Below are 26,510 nucleotides of genomic sequence, written 5' to 3'. Positions count from 1 at the left end.
AGATGTGTAGATAGCAAAATTAGCTAGAGAGCTAGATAATAGCCAAATATTAACAATCCATTTACTGAATATTAAAAAATATCACTCTCTATTTTCCTAGACTGTTTTTCTGCACTATTTAATAACTTCTTGTACAAGGTTTGTGTACTTGATTCAATTTTTTCATTTAAAATAATTTTTTTGAGCTGAGCCTCAATATTTGAAAACCAAATGGGCAAAAAGGAGACTATTAAGAAAATATGGATGTAGTAGAAGTTGCAAACTCTCAGTCTGGTTTGTAACAATCTTGCTTCGTGAATCCATGATATAGATGCCCTTCGTGCTATGGGTCCAATCCCTGAATGTTAGGCAACAGTTCAAAGAATAGTATTCAGTTCCAGATGTCAAAATCATCAAAAACAAAAACTTCATCAACAATACGCCAAATTCAATTTTCCTATATTACAAATCTATCATTATTCAATCATGTGAGGAGAGATGGGTAGATAGAGAAATTAGCTAGGGAGATAGATAATGGCCAAATATTGAAAAATCCAGATTATTGAGAACCTATGACTCTGTTTTACTAGACTATTTTTGTAAACAAGTTTAAAGACTATTTGTACTAGGATTTTTCTTTTTATTCAACTTCTTCATTTTAAATAAAACTTTAGAGTAGAGCCTCAATTTTAAAAAGCCAAATTGGGAAAATGAGACCAAAGAATTTGCGTCAGCATCAATCTTCCTTCATGAATCTATGAGATAGATGCCCTCAATGTGGCAAGTCCAACCTCTAAATAAGAAAAATGGTTGATATTGTTGGAAGGATTAATCTATGGTTGAAAGATACTTGAACAGTCATTCTAATGATTTACTTGACAGGTGTCTTTTTCATCAATTCAACATAAATGCATACATCCATAAATGCTGGCCCTTTTACATCCTGTTGATGTGTATTTTGTACACGACCAAACACAGAATAAAATACCCAGAGGTATCTTATCCTCTGTTGAGCAAAGTTTCCCGACTGCTGAAGATCTCGTCGAAGGATCAGTCGAGGCAACTCCAAGGTTCTTGTATGTAGGTTCTCTACTCGTGGATAAGCTCTCTGTGGTATGATGTGATTTTGTTGGAATCACAAGCGGACTTACACTTGATGACTGAACGTCTAATTCGCTTTGAATATTACTGGAACACAGGATTTCACTAGTCTAGATCTTGAAAAAAAAGGAAAAGGATGAGGGCGAGGAAAGGATCTAATTCTGACACTAAGAATGTAGGAGCAATGAATAACCTTTGGTGAAATTCTAACTAAGTCTTGTTTTGACATCTCAGGACCATCCCCACAAGGTTAGTGCGATCTTCGGAGGAAAGCTTCATGATGTTCGGATCATCGCTACAAGCATAGACACCATCAGGCTGATGCATATCAGTGAAGAAGCGACAATTGAAGTTAAGCTTAAGCTGAATGATTCCAGTTGACTACACAAGGCAAGTCTGCAATCAACAAACTGCTAGTAGTATGGATATACAAATTTCACCATCAATCAAACACATTTCTTCCACTCATCTAATAACATGAAATCAAATCTGAGAAGTATCGAGACCATGCAAATTGTTGAATCGACCCATAGATTTCACCATTTCTTCAATGAAGTTTTACAAGTCTTTTACAACAACATCTTGGCAACAATCTTTGCCTTCTCTTTCTATTCTACTCTAAGTGCTATTCTATTTGTTATCAATCATTAGCTATTCTAACCTCTATCAACTAATTATTCACCTTCTAACTACTGACTAACTATTTTTTATTAGCTCACCATTAGCCTTTACAAATGAGGAGCCAGGGCTTATATAGTGCCCTCAATACAATTCAATGGCTCAGATCAACTTGAGATCAATGGCCGAGATTTTACAATGAAAACCCTAATTAGGGTTTGTTACAACAACTCAATTCTGGCCAATGAAATAATTGCATTATTTGGACACATATCTTCTCTGGAATATTCGACCAATGGATAACCGAGGTAGGTACATCGAAGTTTGTGCCATCTCCAATGAGTCAAGTACATTGAATCTGGACACGCTGAGGTGTACCAATGCGACTGGAGGAGTGATGACTGGGATGCCACCTTGTCTGACACTTGTAACTCGGTAGATATTCAATTTGATGATGTTGAGAAGCAAACTTTAATTAACTCTTCTGGAACTGTCTGCTTCTTCAATGAACCCTTGCTTTAACCTCCTTTGTCTTTGATGTGCAGGTTGGATGGTGTACCTTTCCTTCAAATGCTGGACTGGAAGAGGTCGTCCCTGATGATGCTGGACCGGAGAAGGCCGTCCTTGTTGATGCTGGACTGGAGAAGGCCGTCCTTGTTGATGCTGGACTGGAGAAGGTCATCCTTGTCTTGGCTTGATCTTCTTTCACCTACAAGACAAACCATAAAATGATTAAGGACACATAATATATTTATTCTAACATAGCATTTTATACCTTAAATCATCAACAAAAGATATTAAAATGAAGCTTGCTCAAGATTCTCCCCAGGGACCGGCTCCGTAAGAATTTCGCCCTGGACCCTCTGGAAGGGTCAGGAGCGAATTCTGCATTCCTGGCCAATTTAGACCTCTTTTCAACATTACCTCACAATTAGCTCCTCGCCTGACCCCAAACAAGGTGAAAAATAGTAGTTTCAAAGGATTTCGCCCTGGACCCTCTGGAAGGGTCAGGAGCGAATTTTGCATCTTTGGACAAATTACACCATGTCTCTACTCCAAAATGCCTTCCAAGGCAAGCATACGCTATCCTTCTCCTCACCAAAGGCTAGGAATCCACAACTTGACCTTCCCCATGGGCAGACTAGGTGATTTTGGGAATTTCGCTCTGGACCCTTTGGAAGGGTCAGGAGCAAAATCCACTCTTTAGCTCAAAATCCTTACCTATTGGACTCAAAACCTATTGAAACACATGCCTATGGCCATCTTTAGGTCCAATTTGCCTTGATCACCGTCTTGGCTTAGCTCAATCTTGAAGGAAAAAGGACATTTTGTGAATTTCGCCCTGGACCCTTTGGAAGGGTCAGGAGCGAAATTCAAGTTTTAAGCTTGATCCTTCATCTTCTTCATTCCAATCTATCTTGCAAGGCTAAATAACATCCTTCCATCCTCAACCACGCCTTAAGAATCAAAGTCTTGGCCTCATACAAGGGAAAAAATAGTTGATTTGAAGAATTTCGCTCTGGACCCTTTGGAAGGGTCAGGAGCGAAATTCATTCCTAGCTTGTCTTCCCTCACTCAATTCCTTTCTACTCACTTTGTCTCCCCTTGAATCCCTCAATTGGATCTATATCTCAACTTGACAACATTTGCTTGATCCCCGGAAGGCCTAAAAGGGAAAATTCGATCAAAATCATGGCCAGGGACATGACCTCTCTAGGATTTCGCTCTAGACACTTTGGAAGGGTCAGGAGCGAAATTCTCATTCTAGCTCAAAATTCACACTTTTGATGGTCAGACATCTTTCCAAGGCATTCCAAATAGCTTCTCTCACCCTAGTCTAGGCCTGACTTAGCACAAAATTTGGAGAAAAGGATAGTTTTAGGATTTTCGTTTTGGACCCTTTGGAAGGGTCGGGAGCGAAAATCTTGGTTTGGGCTAATTTCCATCATTTTTCAACACCAATTAACTTCAAAAGGCAAGAACATGTCTCCTCGCACCCATCCAAGCCATGAAAACCTAACGTTTGACTAGACATGCAAGGAAAATAGGTGGTTTTAAGATTTTCGCTCTAGACCCTTTGGAAGGGTCAAGTGCGAAAATCACATTTTGGCTCAATTCCTTCAAATTTGATAATCATTGCTAAGTCAGAGTCATTCCTGAGGACCTCTCCCATCAAAACTCGCCCTAGTCAGCACTTGGCTTGGCACAAAATTGGGAAAAAAGGTGATTTAGAGAAAATTCGCTCTGGACCCTTTGGAAGGATCAGGAGCGAATTTCTTAATTTAGGCTTATTCCTCCATCATTTCAAGTTGAATTCACCTCAAAAGGCTAGAAAACACTTCTCCTCTCACATCCAACCCAAGTTTGACATGATTTTGCAAGGGCAAATAGGTGGTTGAAGAATTTTCGCCCTGGACCCTTTAGAAGGGTCAGGAGCGATTTTCATCATTTAGCTCAATTCCTTCAAACTTGATAATTATTGACCATTCAAGGACATGCCTAAAGACACCACTAATCTTGACCCACACTAGACTTGTCATAAATTTGAGGGAAAAGATAGGTTTTGAGAAAATTCGCTCTAGACACTTTGGAAGGGTCAGGAGCGAAAATCTCATTCTTGAACAAAAATCATCATTCTTTCAACTTGAAACTTCATTGCAAGGTAAAATATCATCTCTCTTCGCCCTAGGAACAAAGTTTTAAGCCTAAGAAATGTCAAAAAGTAGGCTTGTAAGGAATTTCGCCCTCGACCCTTTGGAAGGGTCAGGAGCAAAAATTCCTTTCTTGGCTAAAACCCTCATTCCTCAATGCTATCAAACACTCTCAAAGGCAAAATCATGTCCATTTTCCCTTTCAACATGCTTTGGACATCACAATTTGGTCAAATAGGGAAGGAAATGAGGTCTAGGAGGATTTTCGCTCTGGACCCTTTAGAAGGGTCAGGAGCGAAAATCTCATTCTTGGCTTGATTCTCCATTTCTTCAGCTCCAATCCACTCTAGAAGACAACTAGACATCATTCTTCACCCAAGGGATAAGGTCTTAAGCCAAAACAAGGTCAAAATAATAGGCTTGCAAGGAATTTCGCTCTAGACCCTTTGGAAGGGTCAGGAGCGAAATTCACCTTCTTGGCTAGAATCCTTCAATTTTTCAAAGCTCTCACACATTTCCAAAGTCCAAACACGTCCATCCTTCCTTTCAAGATGCTATACAAATCAAAATTTGGTCAAACTAGGGAGGAAATGAGCTTTAGGAAGATTTTCACTCTGGACCCTTTGGAAGGGTCAGGAGCGAAAATCTCATTCTAGGCTAGATTACTCACTTTTCAAACTTCAAACCACTTCAAGAAGCAAACTTAGATCATTTTCCACCTGAGGAAGAAGGTTTCAAGGTCAAACAAGGTAGCAAATGAAGTTTATGATGAATTTCGCTCTGGACCCTTTGGAAGGGTCAAGAGCGAAATTCTCCTTTAGGCCAAAATCTTGTTCTTCAAAATCAATCAACTCCATCTCAAGGCAAGAACATACCAATTCATTCCCCAACATGCCCTAGAAACCAACACTTAGTCAAAATTTGAAAGGAAATGAGAGCTACAAAGATTTTCGCTCTGGACCCTTTGGAAGGGTCAGGAGCGAAAATCATGTTTTGGGTTGGTTCCTTGACTTTTCCTACTCTCATCCTCTTTGGGAGGCAAACATAGATCCTTCCTCATGCATCTCCACCTTGGTCTTGACTCTTGCTAAAGGAAAAATGAGTGTTTTCAAGAATTTCGCTCTGGACCCTCTGGAAGGGTCAAGAGCGAAATTCATCTTCTTGACTAAAATCCTTCATCTTTCAATCTTGACAAGGCTAGAACATTCAAAAATACCTTCAAACATGCCTTAGGAACTAGAAATTTGGCCTTGATAAGTGAGAATTTGAGATCTTCAAGGATTTTCGCTCTTGGCCAAGATCCTAACTTCATTTTCACATTTCTTCATTCAAACAAGCGTTTTTACCTTCATTCAAGCCTGGGAATGCGTTAGTTCTAGGTTTTGGTCAAAGTAGAATGTCTTATGGAGAATTTCGCTCTGGACCCTTTGGAAGGGTCAGGAGCGAAATTTGACATTTTGGACTCTCTGTCAGGATCATTTTATGGACATTTCCTTATATCTTTCTTCTTTCCTATACTTTAAGTTATATTCCATATATACTTTCGGGATGTTTGAGAGTGGTTTCGGACCTCCAGGAGTTATATTGCAAAATCTAGTTTTTGGAGGATTCTTCAGTTTTCCAAACTTAATCAAATTTCAGGATAAGGACATTCCAGACTTAGCCAAATCTCAAGATCAAGACATTCCAGACAGCCAAATTTCAGGGCATTTGAAGATCAGGATGACATTCTAGACTTCATCACTCACCAACTTGACCTAGCTCGGACCTTCAAGAATGATACCCACTCACAAAGCAAGACACAATTAGCAACAAGAGCAAAACCGGGCCCTAAGGAAGACTCTCAAAGAAACCCTCACCTGGAGCACCTACTGACTTCCCTGGCTCAAGCAAAGCCTACCATCCTATTGATCCCCTGGTGACACTCAAAATGCAAAGGCTAACAAACAAACCCTAAACACCTAGAAAGCAAACCCCAGAATCCCCATTTGCAATGGGGCGATGTGTGAATACGTCACAACATCTAGCGCCACCTTGAATAAATGTTCCGGAACATTTCAGAGATAAAGACTCAATTGACACTTAGAACCTCCGGAAAATTCAACCCAACTTATCCATGAAGATTATCGGAGTTTGCAAGACCAGGGCAGTGTCGAGTCCATGAGACAGAACAACATGATGAAATGCATTGCTTGAAGTACTTGTCAAGAATGGAATCGGTAGTGCAAGGAAAGATCTTCTTTTGGGATGTCCCCAAACCAGAGGCAGAAGAAAGCAATTTCAGTATCCTAGAGAGCAAGGATCCTCTTCTAAGCTTCTTGTGGATGATCGAGAGTCAGCTCATTTTGCATGGTGAAATGCGTTTAGAAAACATATTGCTACCATTGTGGTGTAGAATTCACAACTCACCTCACTCTGAATTTACTTGCTTAGTATGTGAAATGGCTATCAATCAAGTCAGAAACCAGTTTGGAATGCCAACTTTGTCTGAGGAAGAATGTATTATTAATAGATCTTGGGGTGCACATCTTGCGGTTGAATTCAAGAGAACCTAAGAAAAGGACATCACATCGCTCCAGCACCTGATTGTGAGAAGGACCAGTTGTAGGTTGATGATACAAATACACCTGATGATCAATGTATGGATAGCTCACCATGTCTTGCACCTGAAAAGGAATACCATGAAACAAAAGTTGAAGAATCAGTTGAGAATACTCAAATAGTGATAAAGGAAGATCCAGGAGTTACTCCGACTAATCCTTCAGCGAGATCTTCAGCAGTCGGGAACTTTGTTCAAGAGAGGATAAGATACTTCGGTATTTTATTATGTGTTCGCATGTGCATAAAAAACACATCGACACATCCTAAACGGATAAGACTGTATAATAAACCATAAATCTACCAATGTCGGTCTGTTTACACAAATTGAACTAATTAAACGCAATATCATGATAGTCTAAGGAAAAAGGAAATATTTTATAAACCAGAAAAATGTCACTAGTGGACTGATAATAAAAATCAACAAATATATCGTTCTTGATCTGCTTTCACATGTGAAAAGGCTTTACTCAATAGAATAAATCGTTGTGAGTATCATACTCATCTAAAACAGTTTTAAAAACACCAATATATTTTTATATTGCATAATAATATACAACAAACATTTGAATAAAGTATAACTGATTAAATAAATCCATGTTTAGTAACACCAATTTTCATACTTTAAAATTACATAGTTGCAACAGAGAAGTGACAAACTAAACTGGGAAAAAATGACAAAGTGCCTGTCATAAAAACATTTTTTACATTAAAAACGGATAAGACGGCTTTGAAATAGACTGATAATATAAACCCAAATATGCAATTAAGCCTATCTTCAATGATAGAAATCTTGCCTGTCTGATGTCAGACAAAACAGTTTGATTACAAGCACTCTGAATTTTTCTTTAAAAATACCACACAAAGCAACATGAAGTGCTTGTGTGTATGGTGTGAACAAGGAATTGGTTTTCATATTTCAAAGCTAAAATACACTTTGCATCATTTTAGTCTAATAGACGAAAGTGAGAGATAGGACCCATGGTGTCACTTTCTAACCTATGGTAACAGCACTCAGTTGAAAGAACGCTATGCAGTATGCACCCATTTAAAATATTTTTATAAAAATCAGATTAAATTCTACATTTTTTGATAGACTTCCTTTAACATTTTCCCTCTGAACCAACTATAGACAAAAGCTGAGAGAAAGGGTTTTATAAAAATCAGATCAAATTCTACATTTTTTGATAGACTTCCTTTAACATTTTCCCTTTGAACCAACTATAGACAAAAGCTGAGAGAAAGGGTCTGCTGGACTTAGAGAAAAGCTTAGGAAAACCTATGCTCTCACATATGCCCATTCTGAAAATAAAATTTCACAAATACTTGCGAAGGAAGCTTTTGACATAATACGGTACTAAATACTTCTGTTTTTATGTATTGTTGAAGCTCAAATAGTAAATTCTTTGATAGACTTCTTTTACCATCATCCTTCTAACCTACCACAATATCAATTTTATTTTTTTTTGAAGTTCACTAAATGCCTTTCAAGTTCATTAACCTAGTTTTTATTTTGCTGGACTTATTTTGGATTGCTTAGAACTATAAAATAATATACCTATCTACAAACTTGTGAGATATTCAAAATTAGCATTATTCTATTATCTTCATGCGATGAGAAAGGATTGACAATAAAGAACAACTCACAGGAAAGAATTTGTTAGATATTGTTGCAGTCAATTTAAAAACAATCTCATTAGGAAAGCTCATTTTCACTATTTGGAAATTTGTTAATCTTCCGATAAGACACATCCAATGCGAGTGTCCTACAAATAGCCAAAAGACTCAAATGACTGGAAAATTTTATTAATCTTGCTTTTACTCAAATTGGATCTTTGTTGCAAAATGGGAAATAAAAGCAATTCTTGGTAACTGAGGATTGTTTTAGGTTACCACTGGCTTGATTCTGATAAGACTTAATGGTTTTCAATTGTCAGTCAAACAAAATTTTATTAATTAATTTCCAATAATAAATTTTAGCAAATTGCAAAACAGTAAATTTGGGTCTCTTCTGATTCTCTCACTTATAGAAAGATGGAATTTACATAATAAATCATATACTACAAAGTTAACCAAACTTATAGCACTCATGATTAAACCTTGTATCTATTCTAAAGACAAAGACCCCCTACGGCCCATTACCTATAAATATATTGAAACATACCCTGGAAGTGCTTGTGAATTTGTGTCTTTCAATTCTCTAGTTGCTAGAAAGATGGAATTTGCATTGGGAGTCATTTACTACATAACCAACCCATAAATATTACTAATTTGAAAGCACTCATTATTAAAGCTTGTATCTATTCTAAGATGAAAACTCCCAAGGGTCCATGACTTGTAAATATATTGAAAGATAGCCCGAAAGGAAGTGTAAATCTCACTTAAGAGAAACAAGCAATCAGAAGTCATAGCCTCTTACCTTCAAATAGTAGCTCCATAGGGCCCTGGCCTTAACCTTCTCAAACTGCACAATGCTCCAACAACATATGGCCACATGCTTACCCCTTGCACCTTATAAAAGCGTTAAAATTATCACAAATTACATTGTGAGTCATTTACTACATAACCAACCCATAAATATTACTAATTTGAAAGCACTCGTTATTAAAGCTTGTATCTATTCTAAGATGAAAACTCCCAAGGGTCCATGACTTGTAAATATATTGAAGAATAGCCCGAAAGAAAGTGTAAATCTCACTTAAGAGAAACAAGCAATCAGAAGTCATAGCCTCTTACCTTCAAATAGTAGCTCCATAGGGCCCTGGCCTTAACCTTCTCAAACTGCACAATGCTCCAACAACATATGGCCACATGCTTACCCCTTGCACCTTATAAAAGCGTTAAAATTATCACAAATGTCTCCATGTAAGCTGCATTTTCTAATTACATCCAGCAGCAAATGAACACAATTTGTCAAAGGCCTAGATTATTTAATGTAAGAAAAGAGGGCAGTGTTCGTTAATTGGAAATTTTAAGAGCTTTGTTTGCATAAATAAAACCATGGTTTAGTTGCTACATGCACCATATGACAAAGATCGTGCTAAAAAGAGAGTAGTCATGAAAAAATATTAAATGAATGGATCACACCAGTTAAACAGTCAGTCCGTGTATGACCCAGTTCACAATCACAGATTTCAGTTGAATTGCATGTTCCATGTCGATAGCAATCTGCAAAGCAAATTCCTAAACAAATAAACCCTCTATGAGGACTTCACAGTTATACAGCTGATAGCAATGATATCTAATACACAGAAACTTGCATGGCCACCACCTAACATCAAGTAACAAAGCAACCTACTTTCATGAGTCATTACTCATTCCCAATAAATCCTCATAAAGCAAAGACATTTTCCATCAATAAACTGCCCATTATAATTAAATGAATAAGGGCACTCACCATGGAAGGTCAAAAAGTTATCCCAAAACGTTCATTACAAGCAAGGCCTTACAACTCCCCTGCAACATAAATTCAAAAAGTCAAAAAGGGCAGTAAACATAAGAAATTCCAATTGATAGGCTAAAGGTGTATCACATCAAGCAAAGGCTCTTCTCTGATTGAGGTTTGCAATAGTAGTTAAGAAGACTAAGTTCATAACAAACATAATAAATCTCATTTAATAGGCTAAAGATGCTTCATATCGGGCAAAAGCTCTTCTCTAATTGAGGTTTTCAATAGGAGTTAAGAAAGCTACATTCATAACAAACAAATCTTACAGTAATAATATATCATGCTGCAGTTTATAATGTTACATATCAAAAGTCAAACCATTAAAATCAATAAAGACAAAAGTAGTATTCCACCATCCAAACAAGAGCACCTACACCAGCAACTAGGAAGGCTGGGAGAGCCTTAAGTCCCAGTAGAAAGCCTTAGCACTCACATATTGTCAATACCCAATCAAATTGACTTCATCACCAACAGATAATTAAAAAGAAAACAAACGAAACTCACAAATTTGCCAAATTGATACTTCTTCAAATAAATTAATTCAAGAAAACTTCATCATGGTTTGTAAGAATTTCTATATTCTATATTTATACAAATAAATCCATTACTGAGAAAGGCCTAAAAGTCCACCAAATTGTATGTAGCTACGAGCTACAGCCAGCATGAACTTACAAAGGATGTCAGCATACTGAAAATTCACAATTTCTGGAGAAGAAAATTAGTTAAGAATGCTTCAATTCATCAAAAATTATGTGAAAATACACAACTGTTATACCTCACAAAAGTGAGCATTGTCAATGTCTTGAGGATATACTTTAGCACCTGCAGTCATGAGGTTTTGCCTAAGCAGGGTAGCAACCTTCTCAAGCAATTCATAATCAATAAATCATGTAACCAAAAAGAAATCAAATACAATAACTAATAAATATTAGAAAATCACAACGAATATTCCTAAATTATTAAACATTATTGCATTTATTAATAATACCTAAAAAAACATAGTTGTAGCTTCATACAGACTATGACATGAATTCAATATAAATAGATGTACCAGATACTCGTCCATTTGCAGTGATGAATCCATGATATAAATGTCATGAATGTGGCAGGTCCAGCCCCTGAGAGTTATGCAACAGTTCAAACTTCAAAGAATAGTCTTCAGTTCTACATGTCAAAATCATCATAAATGAAAAATTCTTCAACAATAGGCTGACCTCAAATATTTTAGGTTACAATTATACCATTAATCAATTGTGTGTACAGAGAGGAGATGTGTATACACTAAAATTAGATACAGAGGTAAATAATGACCAAATATTAACAGCCCAATTACTAAATATTAAAAACCTATGGCTCTTTGTTTTCCTAGACGATTTTTGTGCACTTGTTCAATGACTACTTGTAGTAGGTTTGTGCAATTGATTTAGTTTCTTCATTTGAATAAAAATTCAGAGATGGGCCTCAATTTTCAAAAACCAAATTGGTAAAAAGGAGACCATTAAGAAAATAAAGGTGCAGTAGAAGCTGAATACTCTCTCAGTCTCGTCTGCAACAATATTCCTTCATGAATCCATCGGATAGAACCCATCCATGTGCCAGACCAACCCCTAAATGTGAGGAAATGGTTCAAGGAATAGTCTTCAGTTCTTCATTGTCAAAATCATCACACATAAAAACATAATCAACAATAGGCCAAATTCAAATTGTTTAGGTTACAAGTCTACAATTATTCAATCATGTGTAGGCAAAGGAGATATGTAGATTGCAAAATTAGCTAGAGAGCTAGACAATGGTCAAATATTAACAACCCATTTACTGTATATTAAAAACCTATAACTCTATTTTCCTAGACTATTTGTGTGCACTTGTTTAATGACTTGTACTAGGTTTGTTTAATTGATTCACTTTTTCAAATAAAAATTTCGAGTTGAGCCTCTATTTTGGAAAACCAAATTGGGAAAAAGGAGACCATTAAGAAAATATGGCTGTAGTAATTACGAACTCTCAATCTGGTATGCAACAATCTTCCTTCATGAATCCATGAGATAGGTGCCCTCCATGTGCCATGTCCAACCCCTAAATGTCATACAACAATTAAAAGAATAGTCTTCAGTTCTAGATGTCAAAATCATCACAAATAAAAACTTCAACAATGGGCCAAGTTAAAAAATTTAGACTACAAGTATACCATTATTCAATATTGCGTATCGAGAAGAGATGTAGATGCAAAATTAGCTAGAGAGCTAAATGATGGCTGAATATAAACAACCCACTTACAAAATATAAAAATCCTATGTCTCTATTTTCCTAGACTAACTTTGTACACTTGTTCAATGACTCTTTGTACTAAATTTGTGGAATTGATTCAATTTCTTCATTTATAATAAAAACTTAGATTAAAACCTGAATTTTGAAAAAGCAATTTGAGAAAAAGGAAACCATTAAGAGAATTTGGGTGTAGTAGAAGTTGCAAACTCTGAATCTAGCCTGCAATAATCTTCCTTCATGAATCCATGAGATAGATCTCCTCCATGTGGCATGTCAAACCCTTCAGTTCGTCATGTCAAAACCATCAAACATGAAAACTGCATCAACAATAGGCCAAATTCAAAAAAATTAGGGTACAAGTATACAATTATTCAATATGTGTATGGAGAGGAGATGTGTATATAGAAAAATTAGCTAGAGAGCTAGATAAAGGTCAAATATTAACAGCACATTTACTGAATATTAATATTAAAATCTGTGACTCTGTTTTCCTAGACTATTCTTGTGCACTTGTTTAATGAATTGTACTAGGTATGTTTAACTGATTTACTTTCTTCATTTAAAATTTAAAATTTGAGCTAGCGTCTATTTTGAAAAACCAAATTAGGAAAAAGGAGACCATTACGAAAATATAGGCGTAGCAGAAGTTGCAAACTCTCAGTCTGTATGCAACAATCTTCCTTCGTGAATCCATGAGATATGCCCCCTCCAATGGAAGGCCCAACTTCTGAATGTCAGGCATCCATTCAAAGGATAGTCTTCGATTCTGCATGTTGAATCATCGCAATTGAAAACTTCATAAACAATAGGCCAAATTCAGGTTACAAGTAAAATATTATTATTTTTATTTATTTTTTTTTTCAATAAACACTTTTGAACTAGAGCTCCAAGCTAGTGAAGCCACAATCAAGTGACCTAATTCCCAACATAAACGCATAACACCCCAAATTCAAAAAATTTAGGGTACAAGTATACCATTATTCAATATGTGTATGGAGAGGAGATGTGTAGATAGAAACATTAGCTAGAGAGCTAGATAAAGGTCAAATATTAACAACACATTTACTGAATATTAATATTTAAAATCTATGACTCTGTTTTCCTAGACTATTCTTGTACACTTGTTTAATAACTTGTACTAGCTATGTTTAACTGATTCAGTTTCTTCATTTAAAATAAAAAATTTGGGCTAGCCTCTATTTTGAAAAATCAAATTAGGAAAAATGAGACCATTACGAAAATAAAGGCGTAGTAGAAGTTGCAAACTCTTAGTCTGTGTTGACGTGTCTGAAATCGCATTGCTACGACTCCATCCAGCCAACGCAGAATAGAATGTACTCGCTAAGTATCCTATCCTCTCTTGAGATAAGGAAATCCCTAATGCTGTTTCTTGTTTGATCAAAGGGGATGACCTCAAGGTTTTGATTGTCAGGTCTTGACTTCAGGATTACTCAGTAATTTGATGTGTTTTGCTAGAAACACAAAGGGGACTTACGGTGAGATGAATAACTTTCGAGTGAGTTCCCTGAAATTTAACAGTCTCGTTATCGGTTGATTTCAGTTGGATTGATACTAATTCAACTGGACTGTGGGTTTCTTCTTAGTAAAAAAAAAGGAAAAAGGAGGGATAGGGAAAAGAGATACAGAAAATCTAATTACGTAACTAAGATAGCATGTTCAAGAAAAACAGACAAACACCTCCAAATAACCAGATTTAACACTATCAACTATTTAAGCACAATGTTTGTAAGAATCTAGTGCGATCTTCAAGGAAAACTAGATTTTCATGCTATTAAACATAAATTCTGAATTTTAACATGCATTCACTAATTGTTTAATAATCGAACTGAGCATATGAGAGGGTTCAGATTAACCATGCAAAGGGAATGACAATCAGTCAGTCCTTAATGGTATGAACAACGAGGATTCTATCAGATGTTTATCCTAAAAATTCTATTGAAAAATAAAAGACATAACAAAATAATTTAAATGGTGAAGAAGGAGACCATGCACTCACAAAGAAATGAAAACAGCCTTAATTTTCCATTAATCCTGTGTAAATTTCGCCAGAGCTTGAACAACAATCCTTGAACTTCTTCCAAAAATAAGGGAAAACCAGTCCCTTTAAATAGATTTCCACAAAATAGATGAATGGCCAAGATTTAAACTAAACAAGTGGCCCAGATTCATCTGTACAAAAGCTACCCATACCCATAAATAGAAGGTAAATATCAGCAACCACCCAAAGGGGAGCAATAACTACCTAAAAAAGGTAATTAAAAACTATCCATAACAATTCAAAACGTGCATATGCACAGAGTTTAAAGTTTACAACTGACTTGGCAGTCAACTATGAACTTTTGGCCAAAAAGTGCTTTTTCAAATTTAAAAGAAAAATGCATTTTAAGAAAGCACTTTTTCCATTCCAACTGCATATCCCTTTACTAAAAATTGATCCTCGCCATGCAAATACTCATTCCAAAGGTCCCGACCTGCTGCACGTTCTTCACGAACATACTCTTGAAACCTAATGCAAAGCTAGAATAGCACTGTGAACTGAGGCATAGGGGGGTGACATATCTTATATTGGATGCCTTCCAGATGACGATCTACGTGTTTTAAACCATCTTGCCAACTGGACCAATAAACCTCAAAACGCACAATGTCTGAATGTAATTTACCGGCAAAATGGAGGGTACGGTTCCTTTGTTCATCTTTGGTTATCCGGGAATATGCTTTAGGCTTTTTCTTCCCTTTAGACTTTGCTTCACCTATGCGCGAGAAAATGTCCTCCAAGTCGACAGGTGGTTTGGTGGTTGCCTTTCGCTGAGCTCGAGCAACTAACCAATCTTGAGGTATGGTTTGCCCTGATGCTATGGTTAAATTCCCACTCTGCTCCTTAATGCCTTCAGCTGGTTCATTGCATATCTGCAGCTGCTCTATCACAAGAGGAGTGGAGGAAGTGTCAAGTCCTTCGCTCGCAGCTGAATTCTCTCCTACTTCGCTGAACAATTGTCTAGTATCTTAATGTGATGGTTGTTCTTCAGTCCTTTCAGGCTCGCAGGTCTCATCTGTCCTTTGCTCTCCTTCAACAGTGGAGTCATCCTTGGCGGTACTATGCAGTTTTAATTCATGGCGGCTCCCTTGGATGGGTTCATGCACCTCAAGCCCTTGAGTGGATGGAATTTCTCCTTCCTCCACTTGATTCTCAGGTTCGGCAGACTCAATGACCCTCACCTCTCCATTTAGCATGTCTTGTGCAAGAGGATCATCAGCTCCGAATGCATCAATATCGCTCTGGGAAGGCGGAGCAAGTATATAATCTAGTTCTATTACATCATCAGATGAACTAGGGTCTTTTGATGATGAAGTGACCTCCGGTCTCCTTATAGGGATCTTCTCCCTTCTTGTCCTTTTAGATGTTTGAGTCCCTCTACTGGCTTTAGCCTTCTTCCTTTTTTCGGGCTTTTCAACCTCTTGCTTAGGTACACTCGAGGTTCCCTCATCTTCAGAGGACTGAGAATCAAGGCTACCCATCATGTGGTAGGTGAATTGGACTCCCTCATGAATCAGCCGCTCAATCTGTTGGTGCAACCACTGATCAATGTGCCTCCCTGGGGTTGCCATGACTGCCTCAAAATCAGTGATTGGATCCTATGACCAATCGATGCCTGGCAAGAGATGTCTTATTGTCTCAAATTCTCGGACTTATAAGCAATTTCCAGAATCCGTTACCTGATCCGCGACCCGACGATATTCATAGAGTCGCATTTGTTGTACACTCGGCCTTGAATATTCGCGTCGTCAAACTTCGTAGTCGTCAAAGCAATTCTTCCAATAATCTTCAACTGACTCCTTTGCTCTGTAGCGCATACCGTAGGCTCTCTTCGCCAAATTGTCATGATCAAAACATTTCCTTGGGAAATGTTCCTGTAATCCATAGGAGGCTAGCTCAGCAAGGGATTATTCGGCGTGAGCTGGATTTTTCAAATGGACATCAAGGTTACCTATAATAATAGGGAAGGCGAATCTAGACTGCTTCTTGTCTTTGAGTAAACTGTTCACCGGACGTGCCTACCTTGCAACTTCCAGAAGAACTATTTTGTCGGTTGGATATTCCGGAAGTCGGAAAGGAGCGCCCTCAAAGCCAGCTATTCAGATGTAGGAGAATCTTGGGAACTGAATGAACCAGGCGCCATACCTCTGTACCAGAATGGTAGCTTGCTCTAAAAGCCTTATGTGTAGTCCCGCTTGCATCAACCTGACCAGGTGCATTGTGAAGGCGTAATTGATACGCTCATACTGACCAACTACATAGGCAGGGCTGTTCTTTTCCCTTTGAGATATGTCCTGATAATGTAATTGTGAGTAGGAATCATATACGTTCACGTGATTGGGCCCATTCCCAATTTCACCCGTCATGATTAAACCTGGCAGTGGTTGGTTTCTGGCGAAAATATAGACTAGATAGGATGTCATGGTAAAGTACTTTTTCTCCTCAAGTTCGACCAACTAGGTATGGATGTTGTCACTTATGATCTGGGCCCAGTCGAACTTGGATTTCCCAGCAAAGACCTAATCTATAAAGTAAAAGATCCACTCTTCAAAGTAGTTAGATTGGGGTAGTCCCATAACCCTGCTGAGCAATGTGACCATATCTCCATGCTCATTGTGAAAGTCGTTTCTGGGGGTCTTTTTCCCGATTCTGATGCTTGGAGGTCTTCTCTCCTTGTACTACTCCTCATTTATCAATATTCTGCATTTGGCAGGGTTCATATCATACGCCACTTGTGCTTCATCTATAGTTGTTGCTATGGGGTTGTTCGGGAAGGGGATGTCAAATGCGTCGCCAATGGCCTCAGGAGTGAAGTCAGCGAGGACCATATTCTCAAGGAGCACCAATCTGGTGTTTAGTTGGTAATGTCGGGCTAAAATTTTGCACTGACGGGGGAAATCCTACTGCCTAGGCGATGCCACTTTCCATCATCTGCAGAGACCTGCCATAGGCATAGGGGAGAAAACTCCGTCTCTGAAATCTTGAATATCAATGTGGCCTAGGTCAGTATCACCTACATTTTCCCATATGCTTTGAACTTTTGATTCCCTCAATCCCCCTCTCTGATACTGATATTTCATCTTTTCGAGTCTACGAGGGATGTCTGACTTGGATGCTCGGGACGTTTCGACTGCACCAGATGTCTTTGAGGACTCTACCGCAAATTTAGGCATCTATCCTGCACAGCCGGACGTGGATTACGAGACGAGATGAAGGAAACAAAGCGGGTTAGATAAAAGGGATACGTTAGCACACAAGGATTAATTGAAAAACAAAATTTTGAAGAAAGCATGATACTTCAGCTAAAGAGCTTGATTAATTTGAACATGAACATTATGAAGCTCTTTGATTACAAATTTACTTATTCGGTTGCGGTTCAAGGACTTAGGCGGTTTCGACTGTTAAATTTACACTTAGACATTTAGGATCAATTTTCAAAAATGGATGAGTTTTAAGATTCCCTAAGTTTGAGAAATGCGTTCTTGGTTAACTCCTAGGAACAGACTCTGATTTTAATTGCTTTGCCTGATGCCTTTCAAACGGGAAAAGATGGGGTTTAAGGATTTAATCATTTAATCAATTTTGTGTAAACACATCTATCCAATTTTGCATACATTTTAAACGATTCTAAGAGAGACAAAGCAAACTTACCTGGCAAAATAAATGGTGTCAATCCGCACAATCTGGCCTGTAGGAATGATTTCCTTTGAATTTTGAAAAATGCCTCTCTTATCCCCTATGCTTTTGAAAAGACAAATGCACAACTTGCAAATTTGGAATGGGAGAGTTCTGCAATTTCAAATTTTAACGGTTAACTCTATGTCTCTTATTTCGCGCCTAAGTTTGGAGGAGAATGCAATTTTGAAGACTTAGATTTAGCAACTTACCTTGAACGGAACTTCAGCGATTTTGACTCCTGCTGCAAGCTCTTTGCAATTTTAGTGGTAAATTTCGGGAGTATTGCAATATTTTTAAACTATAAACTTTGTGTTTTCCCTCCTCTATGGCGTCTTGGGATTTTTTCCTCTAAGCAAACTTCAAACTCCTCCGATTACTATGGCGTTGAGAATGGGTTAATAGCGTTTTCCTTAAACTTCGAACTTCGCAATTTTGCCCTATGGCGAACTTCGACATATGCAGGGGGGGAGTTTGTGAAAACTTTTAAAACTTCTAACAATTACCAAAAATTGCGATTTTACTTCTAGGCGCAATTTCGGGGTTTGAGAGCTTTATGCAAACTTTGGCGATTTGGATCTTGCAAACTCTACTCCTTCCGCGATTTTCCTTACTTTGGGATTTTGGACATGGTTGCAAGGTTCATAAACAAGTCGCGATCTTACCTTATAGGGCGAACTTCGGCATTTCTATTGCTTTCTGCAAAGTTTTAACTCCTTAATACCTACGCCTTTTCAACCTTTATAAAAATCGCGACTTTCGCACCAGTGGCCGAACTTCGGCAAAATAGAACATTCTGCAAGTTTTAAATTTTTACAACTTACCAAAAATCGCGATTTTGGTGGGCCTTTTCAAATTTCGGCATTTTTAAGCTATTTGCAAACTTTATATCACGATTTACCCTCGGAATGCAATTTTTGGCGCTTGGAAGAGGTTTGCAAAGTTTCATTTTCTTTCACTTATCCCTTTGGATTGCGATTTCGAGGTTTGGAGAACTTTTTCAAACTTTTCATTTCTTTCACTTACCCTTGGAATGCGATTTTCGGGGTTTGGAGGAGGTTTGCAAAGTTCAGAGATTTAGAGTATTTTGGAAATTCTTTTAAAACTTTTGACATTTTTGCCTTAGACAACTTCGGAGTTTTAGTGGTCTTCGCAAACTTTTTATGTTTCGCACTTTACGCCTTCTAATGCAAATTTCAGAGTTTTAGGTCTTGAAAACTTTAAAAACTCCTTTTTAATTTACCCCTGATTGGCGAAAATCGGGATTTTCACCTATTTTGCAAACTTTTTCAAACTCTTGTAATTTTCCCCCTTAGTGCGGATTTCAGGATTTTGGGAGGTTTTGTCAACTTTTGACACTTTAACAATTTTTTCTTCCTTCTATATCCCTTCGGCGAAAATCGGCACTTTGGGTCCTTCTGCGACCTTTAGACGTTTCATTTTTTATTTGGGGGATTTTGCAAGCTTCTGCCATTCCTTACCTAACTTAGGCGATTTTACAAGTTTAAACGATCTCTTAAAATTTTAACGCCCGAACGTTAAACTCATCTTGCGGATTCCCGAGCTTCCACCCATGACATCATCATCCCCTGGACTGATTACGGGCACATTCAAAAAGGACGCGAGATACCTTGCGCAGGACTCAACAGGGCGAAGGCGAAAAGACCAAAAAAGAAGAGGGGGACCCTGTCGGCGACAGGGAGCGTGTGCAACGCACAACGGTCTGTATGCAACAATCTTCCTTCATGAGTCCATGAGATATGCCCCCTCCAATGGAAGGTCCAACTTCTGAATGTTAGGCATCCATTCAAAGGATAGTCTTCAATTTTGCATGTTGTATCATCACAATTGAAAACTTCATAAACAATAGGCCAAATTCAATGTTTTTAGGTTACAAGTATAACATCATTTTTTATTTTTTATTGTTTTTCAAAGAACACTTTTGAACTAGAGCTACGAACTAGTGAAGCCACAATCGAGTGACCTAATTCCCAACATGAACGCATAACAGCCCAAACCTGTGAGCACAATAGCACAGCAGGGGCATGGAGCCTACAAGCACGTCAGTCCAGCGAGGGCCTGACACAGACATGAACACACGTGAAATCATCAGCATGAATGCCGCAACAGTTCACAACCCACGAACACACTGGATCAGCAAAGGCACAAGTTGTAATGTGCCCCTTTGGGATTTACTTGAATTTTGCCCAAAAATAACAATACCAATAATACTACTTACAAAAGTATTCTTACACTACAAATTGAATTTGGATAAATAACTAATTAACATGAAGCAAAGTAATGATGAAACTCTTATTGAAAAAATGCACATTATAACTTATTACTAAGGATAAACCACATCAGACACTTGAGGGGAAAGCACGATAGGGTGCTGAACATCTAACCACAACAATTCAACACCTTGCCCCACAAGTACCAAATCAATGGGTGGACTTATTAATTGAGGAGGCCCATACTCCTGCACCTCCCTATTATGTTACCTTGCAATTCTTATTATGATTGCCTTACAAAAATCAAATGCATAATTACTTAAATAAATAAATACATCACTAAATTCTCAAACTAACAAACATAGGACTAAACATATAGCATACCAATTGCTACAGGAATATAATATTTTTCCTCTATATCATATTGTCATATAGTTTTAGATTATTACTGCTTAATAATATAATTGAGATCTTATAATGAATATAAGATCTCACTTGCTCAATCGATCTCTTAACTTCTTGTTCCCCTTTTTAGCAGATTCAAACTATCTTAAATTACTGCTACAGGAATATAATGTTTTTCCTCTATATCATATTGTCATATAGTTTTAGATTATTACTGCTTGATAATATAATTGAGATCTTATAATGAATATAAGATCTCACTTGCTTAATCGATCTCTTAACTTCTTGTTCCCCTTTTTAGCAGATTCAACCTATCTTATATTTTAGATAAAAAAAATGCAGTAAATAATCATTCGAATTCAAAGCTGGAATAATTCTATTGCTCTCTTACATTTCTATAATTTACTTAGTTCACATGTTGATCTTCTTATCTGCTATTTCTGCATTTTATTCAATCAGATCTCATTCCTCACCATCCTTTTTACCCAATGGAAATCCTACTTTTATATCTTCATTTGCAGGTGGTCATGACCTTTTAGTTTGGAGAGATACGATCCTGCAAGAAATCGATGTCCTCTTTCAAGTTTGATGTAATCATTACTTAATTGCCAACTAGAATTAATTAAGGTAGCCGAGTAGCATTTACAAAAAGGCTGCCCAACTAGTATTTAATAAGTTTTTTTATTACGGTACCTACTTATGATAGGGCATGACACATACACTTGTGGGGTACATGACACTCCACCCTTCCCAAGATTGCTCGTCCTCAAGCAAAGATCATTGAGAGAGTGTTTGGAATGATCTTCAATTCGAAATGGCTTGGTCTTCGCAGCTTCTATATTTGCATTTTATAAAAATCCATCATCAATTCACTTCCACTACACTACTCTGATATTATCTCAAGTTGCAAATTTGATCCAGGATATGTTTTTGCCCATAACTAACAAAATAACCAAGTTATCAGTGTTAAAATTAGAACCAGAAAGCTATAAATACAAATAAAAGAACCTAAGAAAACTTAAGGGAACAAGACGACAACAAATTATCCTAGGAAAACCCTCCACCTGAGGGTGAAAAACCCAGCCACACCAAAACTAGATTTTATTGAAAGCTCAAAATAAGTACATAACTCTCGCACTTAGAAGACAATCATTTAACAATGATTGATAATGTTCAAAATAGACTATTAGAAAAAAAAACTGCTTATAAAATACTTGGAAGAAGATGCTAATAGAGTGAATCTTCACACATCAATGTTCACTGTTGTACATAAATGACCATCTCAGAAAATAAGAGCAGATACAAAGTCGCTGCACAAGATCCTTCAAAGAATATCAATCATCTTCTAAATGACCCACGACAAAGGAATAAATAACATATCTCAAGACCCTATAGAGCCAAGAAGAAGAAGGCGGAAAGTAAATCATAAAGACCGATGTTAGTTACACACCGACACACATAACAAACTGGCGAACTTAAGTGAGAGAAAAGAAACGGTTTTCCAACTAATACAAAGGTGGTGATAGCAACAAGGTCTTCGAAGTGCAGTGACATATGTAGAACAACATCGAAACATTTTCCAACTTTCACAAACGGTGAGGTGAATCAAAAATAGAGCTCGAAAAAATCCATAAATACGGCAGGCATGATATTTGCTGAAGTTACCATCTTTAACACTCCCTCTTAATGAAAAAGATATCATTAACAGATATTCAAGTCATGGAGTCTCTCAACATGACAATCAACAAAATTTTATCACGGATTCTCTCAACGTGATAAACAAAGAATATGAAAACAACAAAATTTAATCACCAATTCTCTCAATGTGATAGGCATCATGGATTCACTCAACATGATGTTCACCATGGCTACTCCCATAGGTGAAATAACACAAGCTCTCATCACAGAGTCACTCAACGTGATGTTGTCATGGAGTCTCTCAACATGACATCCACTATGGCTACCCCCCCATAAGTGAAAAGAGCCTCAAGGGCTTTCACCTCAAATTTCTCCATCGCAGAGAAAAATGCATTACAAGGGATTTCACCTCGAACTTCTATCTCACAAAGAAGAACTCGTTAATCAACATACATATATAAAAACAATCATTGAAGCTAAGATTCTCTCTCAACAAGAGCAACATTCTCTACAATACCAAGGTTATCTCGAAAATAACAAAACTTCACTCTATGAAGTGGCTTGGTAAGAATGTATGTTGTTTGTTCTTTTGTGCCAATGTATTTGAGCACCACTACTTTCCTTTGAACCATATCTCTCAAGAAATGATATTTTATTTCCACATGCTTGGTTCTATTATGAAAAACAGGATTCTCCGAAAGCTTCACACAGCTTTGGTTATCACAATGAATCACTATAAGTTCCAAAGGTTGTCCAAACAATCCTGAGAGCAATTTACGAAGCCACGCTGTTTCTTTAGCTGTTGTAGCAGTTGCAACATAGCTGAACCTAAGCTAAAACAACAACCGGAAGTGCTCTTCCTGTCAGGTACACATCCTTCCCAGTTTGAATCAGAAAAACCTTGCAATTTCATACCTCCACAAGAAGTATATTTCAGACCATATCCCACTGTACCACGTACATATCTCAATAAACTGCAACAAAATAAATTTGTCTAGCCTCACTCATAAACTGACTGAGAGTGTTAATAGCGTAACATATGTCAAACCTTCTGTTGACTAAATACATCAAAGATCCAATCAATTGCCTATACATAGAAGGATCAACTAAATCTGAACTAGCTACAACATCATGTAACTTTTTTAGATTTGCTTCCATGGGAGTTGTCATAGACTTACAAACTAACATACCAAATCTTTTCAAAATGTCAATGGCATATTTCCCTTCATTCAAAATGATTTCATTTGGTCTTTGCCACACTTCTAGACCAATAAAATAATGCATCAAACCAAGATCTTTCATCTCAAATTCAGAAGATAACTCTTTCTTACATCTAGCAATGAGATCATCCTCTCCAGTAAGAAATAAATCATCAACATATAGAACTAAAATTAAAGCTTTACCATCAATTACCTTGAAATAGATATTTGAATCTGCATCATTTTTGAGAAAACCCAAGCTCAACAAATAGCGATCAATTCTTTCATACCAAGCACGAGGAGCTTGCTTAAGGCCATACAAGGCCTTTTTCAATCTGCATACATGTGATTCTTTCTTATGAATCACAAATCCATCTGGCTGCTCAATAAAAACTTCTTCTTCAATTACGCCATTCAAGAATGTTGTCTTTACATCCATTTGATGCAATTTCCACCCTTTAACAGCTACAATAGCAATAATACATCTGATAGAAGTACAACATGCTACAAGTGCAAAAGTCTCTTCATAGTCTATGCCTTCCTTTCTTGAAGGTTCTAACTTAGTTCTTTTCTCTTTTGGAACATGAAAATAGACAGGACATCCAAAAATCCTAAGGTGACTAATGTTAGGTTTAATACCTGAAAAAGCTTCTTCTGGAGTTATGTTTTCTAGAATTCGATGAGGACTACGGTTTCAAATGTATACTGTTGTCATGCAAGCCTCTGCCCATAAAAATGCTTGAAGGCTTTCAGAATGGGTCATAGCCTTCGCTCCTTCAACAATTGTTGTGTTCTTTCTTTCAACTACACCATTTTGTTGAGGATTATAAGGGACACAGAACTCCCTCTTAATCCCAGCTTCAACACAAAAGTTATGAAATAAACTAGAAACATATTCTCCCCCATTATCAGATCTTAGAATCTTTATATTCTTGTTAGACGAATTTTTAACAAGTGCTTTAAACTCTTTAAATCTAGACAGCACTTCATAAGGTTCTTTAGACTTAAGAAAATAAATCCAACGCTTACGAGAAAAGTCATCAGTGAAGGTAACAAAATACCAAAAACCACTAAGGGAAGCAACTAACATAGGGCCACACAAATCAGAGTGAATTAACTCTACGATATCCTTTGCTCTATTTTCACTACTATGAAAAGTACTCTCAACATTCTTACATAGAGCACATCCCTTGCAGACACCTTCATGGTTTTGATTTATCTTTGGAAGACCAACAACTACCTTCTCCATTGAAGATAAAGTTCTAAAATTATTTAGATGACCAAATCTTTTATGCCACAGCTCACTTGAGCTTGTAGAATCATGAGCTAAAGCTTGAATAGGACGAGTCGAAAGCTTGTAAAGATTGTCATGACGAACACCAATTTCACGTGCAGACTGAATGTTGGTATTCCTTTTCCATGCAAGAACTTTTCCATCAACACAAGCAACATGATACCCCTTGTCTTCTAATGCTGAAATATAAATCACATTCCTTTTAATACCAGGAACAAAAAGAATATCGCTCAAACGAAGAGGAATACCAGAATTCAACTGAAAAGAAGTAGAACCAACACCCTTTACAGAATAACATGCATCATCACAAATGATAACTTGAAGATGCGAATCTTTTTCCTTCAAGTTGGAGAGGTGTTCACGATAACCAGTGATATGGCGGGAAGCTCCACTATCAATCAACCATGTATCAGTGTCAATAGGAATATTAATAGAGAGAGCAAAAATAAATAAGAACCCCTCTGAATTTTCAACATTTGTTGCAGCAGCTTGAGGCTTGGGTCTTGAAGGACATTCTCTAGCAAAATGACCAAATTTGTCAGATCTGAAGCATTGAACCCTAGAGAGGTCCTTTCTTTTCTTAGATTCGGGAGCTGAATCAGAATTTCTATCTTTGTTCCTTTTGAAGTTTCCTTTCTTTCCTCTTCTTTTAGACGAATGGGCAGCAAGAACATAATCTTCATGATGAGATTTATGTCCAATTCATCTTGCCTCCAATCTGCATTCCTCTTGAATGCAATCAGCCCTCAAACAATCAAACTTGGGTAATTCATTTCTTCCACTAATACCTTGAATGAAAAATTCCCAAGAGTGAGGAAGACCATTCATGGCCAGCATAACAAGATCTTTATCCTCAATAGAATCACCAATAGCATTGAGCTGATCCTTTAATTTAGTAATCTTCATAACGAAAGAAACAACAGATTCACCTCTAGCCATTTTAATATGAAGGAGTTGACGTCTCAATGCTAGAGCTCTACTCATACTGTTGAATTCATACAAGCTTTGAAGACACTCGAACATCTCTTTGGCTGAATTCAACTTGGATATAATGGGTACTAGATGATCCTTAACAGAATCAATTAGTATTTTTCTAGCCATAAGATTATTCTTCCTCCATTGAGCTTTCTCGGTGTCATCTGAAGGTTCATCTACAACAGACTTCACATAATTAAAAAAATCATTCTCTTCTAGCACAATAAGAATACTGAATTTACATGAAGTATAATTGCCTACACCATCCAGTCTGTCTTCAACTTTGAGTCCATTCACCATGATGAAAAACTTGAAATAAACAGACTACAGCTCCAAACAAGGAGAATTTAAAAACTAAGCAATCTGATTCGGGA

At 37.2% G+C, this 26,510-nt stretch overlaps 1 long non-coding RNA gene across 8 annotated transcripts; it reads right to left on the bottom strand.

The window, feature by feature from the left end:
- LOC131069046 (uncharacterized) lies at positions 1-23,289 on the bottom strand. 8 transcript variants are annotated; one of them, XR_009112098.2, is made up of 10 exons: positions 13,289-23,286; positions 12,835-12,980; positions 12,394-12,471; positions 11,447-11,513; positions 11,171-11,217; positions 10,345-10,403; positions 10,035-10,115; positions 9,684-9,826; positions 9,367-9,458; positions 3-337 (listed from the first exon to the last, which is right to left on the bottom strand). It is a non-coding gene; the product is annotated as an uncharacterized LOC131069046 (long non-coding RNA). The 8 variants fall into 8 exon arrangements; XR_009112100.2 differs by having other exon boundaries at positions 1-337; positions 9,684-10,115; positions 11,171-11,254; positions 12,365-12,471; positions 13,289-23,289; XR_009112102.2 differs by having other exon boundaries at positions 1-337; positions 9,684-10,115; positions 12,835-12,943; positions 13,289-23,289.
- Positions 23,290-26,510: the final 3,221 nt, after the last annotated feature.

Source organism: Cryptomeria japonica, chromosome 4 (assembly GCF_030272615.1).
Source record: "Cryptomeria japonica chromosome 4, Sugi_1.0, whole genome shotgun sequence".
In the NCBI taxonomy this organism is placed as follows: Eukaryota; Viridiplantae; Streptophyta; class Pinopsida; order Cupressales; family Cupressaceae; genus Cryptomeria; species Cryptomeria japonica.
Note: the sequence above shows the minus strand (reverse complement) of the source record. Positions and strands in the feature narration are given on the sequence as shown.